This window comes from Mustela nivalis (genome assembly GCF_964662115.1).
Source record: "Mustela nivalis genome assembly, chromosome: 4".
NCBI classification, from domain to species: domain Eukaryota; kingdom Metazoa; phylum Chordata; class Mammalia; order Carnivora; family Mustelidae; genus Mustela; species Mustela nivalis.
Genome location: NC_139023.1, coordinates 5,628,799 through 5,637,566, shown reverse-complemented (window position 1 = coordinate 5,637,566; position 8,768 = coordinate 5,628,799).

The following is an 8,768-nucleotide window of genomic DNA, read 5'->3' as shown; positions in this document are numbered from 1 at the left end:
CTGGGGTCAACAACTGTGAAAGGGAAGCAGGATTGGACAGAGGGAGAAGTTGAATTGTAGGGAGATCAGACAGAAACCTGAGCTACTCCCATGGGGAGCTGTCAGTCTAGGATGTCCCTTGAGACCCACCTGGGTTGGGATGAGAAGTTTGGGCTTGGATTCTCTCAGACTGCTAAGTCACAATTCTCTAGATGCCAGCCACCCTGGAAGGATGGGTGTGACCTTGGATGAGGGGCTCTCTTCAGCTGATCTAAGGCCATAAGGAGCTGACAGTTGAGGGCTACCTGTCCATGGCATTCCCAGTGGTTGGGAGAAGAAGTCCTTCATTCCTGAAAGGGGAAATGGGTGCTACATCACTGCTCCTTCCATGGCATTAAAAGTTGTACAGCAATAAAAACAAACATCCTAAGACCTACCTAAGAGTAATGAACCTGATACAGAGGACAGAAGGTTTCCTATGAGACCCCTAAGAAAATTCATAGGACTAGGAGAGCAGGCCATTGTGTAAATACAGATAACATCCTGGTGCTTTGATCAAGTGTAGAGTTTGCATACCTTGGAGGCTCTGGAATTCTAGCACTTCACTGGGCTGAGTTGTCTGCTTTGACATGATGGGACTAAATATTCTTGTTTTGAGCAGACAAATGGCTGTTAATTGTCCACAGGGTACCCCATGATCCAGACAACTGAATCATCTGCTGCCAGGGAAGCAGCCTGGAGTTTCAGCCTCATCATCATGGTGGAGTAGACGGATTGGTATAGAAATATCCTTCCAGTTTCTTGGTATATACTGTACTTTTCTAGTACATCTTCCTGGCACAGATAATAGTATAAATATTGGTGTCTTACCAGTGAATTTTTGTTGTTCTAAAGTTTGTTCTCTTGTAATTCCAAAGTAAGGGATCAATAGAACAGCATTCTGAGTCATATATGTTACCATCTTGTCCACTTATTCTTTCTTTAAAAATTTAAAAATTTTTATTTTTTTTTTAAATTTCTTTTCAGTGTTCCAGAGTTCATTGTGTATGTGCCACACCCAGTGCTCCATGCAATATGTGCCCTCCACAATGCCTACCATCAGGCTCACCCAACCTCCCACCTATTCTTTATAACTCTGCTTTTTGGGTAAGATTTTTTTTTTTTTTTTAATTAAGTAAGCTCCATGTCCAACTTGTTGCTCGAACTCATGACCCTGGAGATCAGGAGTCATGTGCTCTATTGGCTTAGTGAGGCTGGCACCCCTAATTTCTTGATAATGTTCAAATTTTCTCCACCATCTTCTGGCTTAGTGTTGTTGTTGAAGTTATGAGTGACTTGGTGGTGTTGCTTAAAAAATGCCCAGAGATTTTTGGTCTTCTTTGAAGTCTCATGCGCCCCTGTGTTAGCCATGATGAGTAGATTTTTCTTGGAGATCTTGCTGCCAATTGAGGAATCTGTGTCATCTTCTTTCTGCCCAATTGTGGGAACCATCTATGCAGAGAAGCAATAGAAGACATAAATTGAATGTGAGGGACTTAATACAAAAAGTAATGTCTTTTCATCTGACCTTTTGTTTTTGGTATGTCTTGGGGGTTTTGTTGTTGTTGTTGTTACTGTTGTGGTTTGCTTGTTGTTTTTGTTTTTAATCTTTTTCATGATAGCCAGATATGATGTCCTGGGTAGAAGGAATTGTAAATAGAGCCTTGATATTGCAGTGAAGTTTGTGAGGAGCATTCCATGATCATATGATTAAGTCTCAAGCTTTCTGTGACTTAAGCCTTGGGGCCATGAACTTCACAGGTGTTTATAGTTGTTTTTCTCCCCTTGTAGACAGGACAAATGGGTGGAATGGAGTGCAGTTGAGTATATCCCTTCCAGATCAGTTAGGCTCTGACAAACTTCAGCAGGTTAGATTTGGTGTATTAGTTTCTCCTGAGGAAGAAGACCTTGTTTAGAAGAATGGAGTGCTTTGGTATATATATATATATATTTTTTTTAATTTATTTTTTATTTTCAGCATAACAGTATTCATTATTTTTGCACCACACGCAGTGCTCCATGCAATCCATGCCCTCTATAATACCCACCACCTGGTACCCCGACCTCCCACCCCCCACCCCTTCAAAACCCTCAGATTGTTTTTCAGAGTCCATAGTCTCTCATGGTTCACCTCCCCTTCCAATTTCCCCCAACTCCCTTCTCCTCTATAACTCCCCATGTCCTCCATGCTATTTGTTATGCTCCACAAATAAGTGAAACCATATGATAATTGACTCTCTCTGCTTGACTTATTTCATTCAGCATAATCTCTTCCAGCCCCTTCCATGTTGCTACAAAAGTTGGTTCCTCTTCTGTTCCTGCTAAACACAAGAGTCAATTTTCTTAGATTCTTATTGTGGGAACCTGGCCAAGTTCTTGAAGGTAAATATTAGGATATTTGGGCAGGCTTCCTGGAATTTATAATCTCAGACTTGTCTGCATTGAACTTCTCAAATTGGTCATATGTAGTGCAGGATTTCCTACCCTGTCCCGGGTTCCTCTCGAGTCTCTGTGATTCTAAGTAGGGACTCCCTGCATCTGCCTGTCTTTCCAATCTAGGGAGAAGAGCTTGCCCTGTGTGTTCCTTTCTTGTATGCATTCAGAAAGAATTTTAAAGTTTTTCCAGTATTTTATCTGTTGGGACAGAGACGCAACCTCTAAGCTCCATACATGTGGCCCTAGAAATCAGAAATTTCTTTGGCTGCTGTTTTGAATACCACCTGCTCAGTTTTTATTAGGAAAATACATTTGGCTACCTTAGAGGAAATTAAATTTTGGTGTACAAGGAATGTGAGGAATGAAAAAAGCAATAGTAAGATCTTTTACATATCAGAAACTTTTCTGGAAACAGCAATGTCTGCTAGAACATGACAAAACTAAATGTTCTTGTTTGCTCTGGTTGGGGACCTGAAAGGAAGACCAGATTTTGTAGGAAAAGTCAAGAACTCTGTTTTGAAGGCCCATCCACATGGTGTGTAAAATTGACTGTGTCACGTGACATGAAGAGCTCTTTTTTTTTTCTGAAGCAGTTTAGAGAATCTCAGACATCATCACTATGTGATGGGTGTGGGTGGGACATGATTCTGCCTTGTGGTCAGAGAGAAGTTCTCCTTCCCTGTCCCTGGTGTCAACAGGGTCTGAAGCCTCAGTGCAACAGTAGGCTCTGCCCTCAGAGGGTTCAATGGAGATTCCTTGGTACCAGTGAAGGGTAGGAAAATGGTGGAGTCCTTGACTATGAGCTATGCCTGTTTTGCAATTCCCTCTATTTATACCTAATCTACTATGCTTTTCAACCTTAGAATGTAGTCCTTTTTCCACTACTGGGGTCCTCTTGGTGTGTGCATGGATCTACAGATACTAGAACAGGGCATGAAGTGCAAGAAGTCTAGGAGTGTGTTGTAGATCCTTTTTGGGTCCCCCAAAGATGGCTGAAAACCCACTAATATCTGAAGGGGAGGTTGAATCTTCAGGTGAACTCCTTATACCATGGGGTGGAGCTAACCAGTTCATTTAATGGTTCCTGATCCCAGCTGCACTTAGAGTTGAGAAATTTTACCAATTACTCAAGAACTCATGTCTGAGTTCTGTGCGTTATGTTTCAGCTCAAATTTTTGTAAAACTGGCTAAGTGACTTGATATCTAAATGAAAACTTGTTGGAGATGCAATGAAATTACTGTTTTGCCTTGAATGCATTGAAGATTTTGATAATTGATAGTCTTTGGGACTGAGGTAGAGCGCCCACAGTAATTATTGTGGTATATTCACAATTTTCTTATCAAAATAGCTCTTGTTCAAGTATAACACCCCTACCCCAAGTTGTCTCAGAAATGTCCTACAATTGAACTTGGTTGTAGTTCACCAACACCAAATATTAGCTAAGTTTTTATTGTCCCCTGCCCTTATCAGGTGGCCAATTGACTGGTCTCAGGAATAAATAGGCAATCAGAAAGCTAGACCTGGAATTTTCAGAGTTGGAATTCTGAAGCAACAGTTAATCTAACTATTCAGATCAATAAGGGATGTTCTTTATTATTTGGGTCTTCTTTCCACATGCTGCTATGAAGGGACCAATCTTATGCCAGTGGGCAGAAGAATCATGTTGGAATTCCATGTGAAGACAAGTCTGCATATAATAGTTTTATAGTTCTTTTCCAGACACCCTAACCTGATTTATTTGCTAAATGGTCTAAATAGATTACCCAATCTGAGCTAGTTTCCTCTGTAAGCAAAATGGTAGTAGAGTCTAGAAATAGGACATTGCTTTTAACTGATTCTCTCTGATATGTCTCCTAACATGTGAGTATTGCTGAGTACCTCTCCCATCCTGGCTGGAAGTGCATGTTGGGGCCCAAGGGTGAACAGTGGGGTAGAAATGTTGAGATTATGTTCAGCATTTTAGCCAGGAGATGGTAGTGCTTATACATGTGGTGGAGCTCTGTGTTCCCTGAAACTACTTAAGTGAGGTGGAGCCTCAGCTGAGCTGTTTTTGAGATGGTTTCTGTGTAAAAGGACCAGCTGTGAATGATTAGTTGGTCTAAGGGAGCTCTCTGGTATACAGCTCTGGATGGAGGCAGTTTCTGGTAAAGAGAATGAGGTAAGCAAAAAGGAAAATGGATCTCTGTTGATGATGTAAAACAAAGCTAAATAGACCATTAAGGCTAAAGCATGACACAGTGCTCAGAGAAGCACATTAGTTCTCATGATGTATCAATGACACACTCCTTGATAAGTGTATTATTATAGTAGTAGAGTGTATCACATTTGCACATGTGCTTAAGCAGCATGATGTCTTTTCTACAAATACACGTGCACATTTTTCTCTTGAGCATAGAGATAATAGGTCACCAGAATCAGTAAGTATATGGCTGAGTGTGTCTTGTATGGACTAATCTTCTGGGGTGTTTTATCACATACATCTCTTTCCTGAATGTACAAGCTTTTCTAGATCTCTAGAGCTCACTTAATTTTCCTTGTGTGGGGATAAGGGGCAAGGCACTGTAAATAATGTGAACATGAGGTGTGGACCTTATGGGGGGAAAAAGAAGACTGCAGCTCACCACCATCTGCCCCTCCAGCAAACGTATCTGGATTTGTTGGTATGCACCTATAGGTTCTTTAGTGTGTTTTCAATTTGCATAACGACTCCTGGGTAGAAAGACTGTGCCAATCATAATAAATTAAAAATGGTAAATGAGATTGCAAGGAGTATCTCTGAATGTTGAAAAAATTCTGAAGTTTCAGCTCTTCCTGAAATGTTGGGAAATTGAGATAGAACACTAAGGTAATATTAAGACAGCTCTTATAACTTTATCTAATTTTTACCACTTTGGGGCTGGGTTGAATCTCACTACTTCTGTAAGTTATAGATCAACAATAAGGAAATCATCTTGGGTATTGGACTAGCTAAAAACAAAAGACACTGAATTCTGACTTGGCCTAGCATATTTCACATTAAAACTACATGTGTGGAGAATGTATCTACATTTTTTTAAGGTGTCATGAAAGTTATAACAGTATAATGTTTAAATTTATCTCTAAGCATCAGTGGTGAAAACTTGGATGTCTGGTATCTCAACTTCTGCTAATGGTCCTGGAGTTGGCATCCTCCCTGGAATTACAGAACATTTAGAACCTGTTCTTGATCTTTATTCCAAACCAATGGCCCTTAGTGGGCTGTGCTTTTCTCTAATCTTGGGAGGTAGGATGGATTTAGTTTTTAATACATCTGTGTTTGAACTGGATATGTAATAGACGCACAGATCCATGATGAGAAGCTAATACTAAATAGGAAACCAAGCCAGAGGATAAAAATTATTAGAATCCAGGGCCATAAAGAGCAGTAAGAGTTTTCATGTAATCTGAAACTAAGAGTATGGAAAACCATGGTATGTCTTAGAGGTGCCAGAACTATGCTGAACTCTTTGGAAGGTTTTAGAATTGAGAAGGGCTATGTTGTGATTTTGAAAAGCCATAAACAGTGAATTATGGATCACTGAAAAAATTACATTAAATTAAATTAAAAAAAAAAAAGAAAAGGCAACCTGGGACAGAAGGTGTGTAATCATATTCCTTCATGTTCCTTTTGCTTTATGTTGCAGGTGGGTTTTTTCAGAATTAGATATCAAGGTAGAGTTTGGCATGAAGATTCCTCTTTAGATGAAATCCTACATAGGGGATAGGAAAAGATGAAAGATTGAGAAGAAGTTGCAGTTAACTGCAGTGTAGACACAACAGTGTTTGGCTGGGAGAGCACTGCATATGTTGACCCACCAGAATTGTTCCATGGTGGCCCAAGATGGCTGGCCTTTGTATGTTCTTTCTTTCTTTCTTTCTTTCTTTCTTTCTTTCTTTCTTTCTTTCTTTCTTTTTTTAAAATTTCTTTTTATTTATTTTTTAAATTTCTTTTTAGTGTACCAAAATTCATTGTTTATGTACCGCAAATGTTCTTTCTAATTAATAACTGCAAGTGGGCTGCCAGAGGAAGGGCATGCCTTTGCAGCAGAGACAAATCCTGAAAGACAAATCTCCCAGGAACCAGAGCAAAAAGCCCTTCCTTAAAGGTTACCTTTCCCAGTTCTCTGTATCCAGTGACATGTTGAATATGACCATTTTGGGGACTTCATCAAGATCAAAAACTTTTTTTTTTTTTTTTAAAGATTTTTATTTATTTATTTGACAGAGAGAGATCACAAGTAGATGGAGAGGCAGGCGGAGAGAGATATAGAGGGAAGCAGGCTCCCTGCTGAGCAGAGAGCCCTATGTGGGACTCGATCCCAGGACCCTGAGATCATGACCTGAGCCGAAGGCAGCGGCTTAACCCACTGAGCCACCCAGGCGCCCAAGATCAAAAACTTTTGCACAACAAAGGAAACAGTCAATAAAACAAAGAGGCAACTCCCGGAATGGGAGAGGATATTTACAAATGACATTATACAAAAAGAGTTGGTATGCAGGATCTCTAAAGAACTTCTCAAACTCAACACCCCAAAAACAAATGATCAAGTAAAAAAAAAAAAATGGGCAGAAGACATGGACAGACAATTCTCCAAAGAAGACATACAAATGTCTAACAGACACATGAAAAAATGTTCAACATCATTAGACATCAGAAAGATTCAGATAAAAACCACATTGAGATACCACCTTACATCAGGTAGAATGGCAGGAAACATGTTGGAGAGGATTTGGAGAAAGGTGAATCCTCTTACACTGCTGTGGGAATGCAAGTTGGTATAGTCACTTTGGAAAACAGTACACAGGTGCTTGAAAAATTTAAAAATAGAGCTGCTCTATGACCCAGCAATTGCACTACTGGGAATTTACCCCCAAAATACAGATGTAGTTAAAGAAGGGCCATATGCACCCCAGTGTTCACAGAAGCACTGTCCACAATAGCCAAACTGGAAGGAAACGAGATGCCCTTCAACAGAGAAGTTGATAAAGACGTGGTCAATATATACAATGGAATATTACTCAGCCATCAGAAAGGATAAATACCCATAATTTCTATCAACATAGATGGAACTGGAAGGGATTATGCTAAGTGAAATAAGTCAAGCAGAGAAAGACAATTATATGGTTTCACTTTTTTATGGAACATAAGGAATAGCATGGAGGACATTAGGAGAAGGAAGGAAAAATGAAGGGGGAATTCAGGGGAAGACGAATCATGAGAGACTATGGATTCTGGGAAACAAACTGAGGGTTTCAGAGGGGAGGAGAGAGGAGGATAGGTTAGCCTGGTGATGGGTATTAAGGAGGGCACATAATTTTACAATGAGCACTGGTTGTTATATGCAAACAATGAATCATGGAACAATACATCAAAAACTAGTGAAGTATTGTATGGTGACTAACAATAAAAAAATAAATGTAAAAAAATTTGACCATTCTTTCTAATGTCTGCCTCCTTTTAAACATGGCTGTATTCTTAGCATAGCTTTCCTCCTGAGGACCACTGACTTTCCTACAGAGCTTCCAAAATGAAATCTGCTATTCATTACTGATCTTTGGTAAGGGAGAGGCTATAGAGCACTAGCATTCTGTTCTAAGAAGAATGGGAAAGTATGCAGAGGACAACAACTCTTTGACTTCCTTTGTTTCATCATATCTAGAAAGTTCTCTTAAGTATAATCTCTATAATTTGTTCAAATTGACTAAAATAGATAAAGGTACTGTTTTCCAAGTCCCAGATAATTTGGATCCCCTGAGGACTTGTTTTCCCTCTCCATGTTAAATAATTCAAAGTCCTAGAACGTTTAGGAAAGAGTCTAAAGTGTTGCTCAGTTTTTGCCACTGTCAAGAGCCTTTCTGGTGAAGTAAAGCCAGAAATTTGTCTTCATGCTAGGAAAGGAGCTCTTTAAGCCACTTATCTAAGTCTTCGGATGGGGGTACTTTAGGCCATAGTTTCATGCTTGTTGTCATACGGCACAAAAGAGAGAGAATTCAATGTGACTCTACCCATGGTAGGGGTGAGGTGGGGATGACTTTAACTTTTTGCTTGCCTTGCAATAGCATAAGTCTTCAACTTCAAGACTGGACTTTCATCAGAAAAGGAGGAAGTGCCTACCTGAGGCTCCTAATGCCTGGAACAATTATTGTGTAAGCATGGGGGCTTGACAATGAACATATGGGCCATGCAAAGGTACAAGTGATCTTTTAAGGGGGTGGGATCTCTGAGGTGAGGCCAATGAAGCCAATGAACACAGCCTATGGACACAGAAATCTGCTGTTAAGTTTGTAATGACAA